We start from the raw sequence: 2969 nt of genomic DNA, 5'->3' as shown, positions 1-2969 counted from the left end.
TCAGGAATCATTCCTGAAGAAGGGCCTGTGCCCGAAACGTCGAATCTCCTGTTCCCTGGATGCTGCCTGACCTGCTGTGCTGTTCCAGCAATAAAGTTTCAACTTTGATCTCCAGCATCTGCAGACCTCACTTTCTCCACAAATAAAAGCTACTCTAGTGTACTGTACTCTAGCATGTTTTAACTCATCTCCGGTCTCCCAGGACAGAAGCCTGTCAATCCTTTGTGTACAATCAATAAAACAATATAACACCATAGTAATGGAATTTTAATATATGTAAGAACTATGTATAAAGGGGCTGTTGTAAGAACTGTATTTCTGGATTTTATTGTCACTTCGAACTTGTGCTGTGCTACTGAATAAAAGAGGCTATTGTCACCACTCATCGATTCTGGTCGTTATTCGAACACGATCCCACACATGTATCTGTTGTCTGTGCAGATCTTTGATGAGGAACTCCCAGATTCAGAACTCTATCCCGTACATCACCACAGGATTTGTTAAGCAGACTCTGGTAAAGGCATGTTTCACCATTTAACATAGAGCCCTTGAAGCACAGTTATCACCTACACAACTCGATGGGCTAGTGATCGGATTTTGGTCGCATTTTCAACCAAAATGAATAAACCCACTTTCTCGCTGCAGCCTTCTTTCACCTTTGCAGGAGGGGAGATACACAGTTGTTCTGCTGTTAAGGACTTCCAGGACTTCCCAGTGGTATTGCATCATTTAAGGGACAGTCAGAACATCATGCCAAGGTGGCAATCCACAGAAAGTAAATAGAGCTGTTAAACAATCTATTTATACTTTCTAAATAAAAATTAATTCATGGAATGTGGGCATCACTGACTGGGCCAGCATCTATTTCCCATCCCTAATTACCACTTGATCTGATTGACTTTGTCAGCAATGGGTTAGCTTTTAATTCCAGATTTTCATCAATCCAAATTCCACCATCTGCCATGGTGAATTCAAACCTACATCCCTGAAGCTTTAACCTGAGCCACTAGTCCAGTGACAATACCATTACACTCACTTAATTATAAAATTATTATATGTTATAATAAAATGCCAAAATATTCAAGGGTTGAGATGACAATTCTGGAAACACTAAGGTCAGGCTACATCTATAGAACGTGGATTAATATTCTAGGGTCAATATCCTATCACACAAATAAGATGTTCCAGATTTCCTATTGGGTACTGAGGGAGCACTATTGTCAGCAATAATAAAAACTTCAAATTTACTACCTACAGCCATCCTGATACTAATTTATTAATACTGATTTATTCTGGACATGCATTTAAAAAAAAATAGGGTATATCCTGTTAATCGAGAGAGTGGTGCCAGTCAAGCAGCACGCTAGGAGCAGGAGAATCGATGTTTTGGGCAAAAGCCTTGTTCATTCCAGGGATAGTCTGTTGAAGATGTGATTTAGAGATGCCGGTGTTGGACTGGAGTGTACAAAGTTAAAAATCTCACAACACCAGGTTATAGTCCCACAGGTTTAATTGGAAGCACTCCGAAAGCTAGTGCTTCCAATTAAACCTGTTGGACTATAATCTGTTGGTGGCACGGTGGCTCAGTGGTTAGCACTGCTGCCTCCCAGCACCAAGGTCCCAGGTTTAATTCGAACCTCGGGCGACTGTCTGTGTGGAGTTTGCACATTCTCCCCGTGGCTGTGTGGGTTTCCTCTGGGTGCTCGGGTTTCCTCCCACAATCCAAAGATGTGCAGGTTAATGAATTGGCCATGCTAAATTGCCCATAGTGTAGGATGCATTAGTTAGAGGGAAAACGGGGTTTGGATGGATTATTCTTCAGAGGTCGGTGTGGACTTGTTGGGACGAAGGGCCTGTTTCCACACTGTAGGGAATCGAATCTAATCATAACCTGGTGTTGTGTGATTTTTAACTCTGTTGAAGATAGTTTTACTTCTCGTCATTTTAAATAAACACATCTGCCTTTGAAAGACCATTTCAAAACAATTACTTTGCAAAGATCATTTTTTATTCATTATGTTAATTAGATAATGTGGCAGAAAAAGCATGTGATTAGAACTAATCATGACAGTACGCAAACCTCTGAATAGCTATCAATAAGGTTGTGTGAGTATTTTCAGTTCTGTAGCATTCACTTTAATTGTTTGATAAATACAATCTTGAATGCATGAGAAAAGACAGCCACAGTCCTTCCAAGCAAGAGACTGCCAACCACCTGCTCTACACAACCTTGGTGATACAATATCTTCCAAAGACTCATACTTAGCACCCGTCATAAATACGTATTCAAAATCTTGTTAAAAATAGCAAGGGGCTTGAAGGAGTGAAGAATAAGGGTCCCCAAATTGTTGATGTATGTGTAAGAGAGAAGACCTATAAGGGACGGCTACGTGCCCAATCTTCAGGCAGTCAATCTATTAATATTTTATAAATTCCTGTTTTGGAAATAGAACCAGTCTGACTCAAGACGGGCATACAGACAGACTCTAACCTCACACCTTTAATGCATTGTTTGAGCTGAGATGTCTCTTTTTAATATAAAACCTTAAGTTATCTCGAGCATGTGACTTGAAAGAATTACATATCAATGAACTGAAATCTGCAGCCCATTCTAAAAGATGAAAGACTTAACAGCAATCTAGGTTGGTTCAATATATCATTTCAGTTGCCTGACACTGTAATCTGCTATAAATTCTGTGTCTTCTGGTCCTGCTCCATAGCTACCTGATGAAGGCTCAGTGTTCTGAAAGCTAGTACTTCCAAAATTAACCTGTTGGACTGTAACCTGGTGGTTGTTGTGAGTTTTAAACAAAGTTTGGAAAGTGTGAGAGTGTGAATTAGGAATGAGCGACTGTGGACAGACTGAAAGTGAAAGTAATTAGCAAGTCCGAGACTGCGTGGCGGCTACTCTTGGCACCAATCCCAATATTCACTGATGACTCCAAAGTGTGTGTGCGGAAGGCGGGGAA

The sequence above is a fragment of the Chiloscyllium plagiosum genome, unplaced genomic scaffold (assembly GCF_037043375.1).
Source record: "Chiloscyllium plagiosum isolate Xiang-an unplaced genomic scaffold, Cpla_swu_hap1 HiC_scaffold_4, whole genome shotgun sequence".
In the NCBI taxonomy this organism is placed as follows: Eukaryota; Metazoa; Chordata; class Chondrichthyes; order Orectolobiformes; family Hemiscylliidae; genus Chiloscyllium; species Chiloscyllium plagiosum.
The sequence above is the reverse complement of the archived record's forward strand: the minus strand, read 5'-3'. Positions refer to the sequence as shown.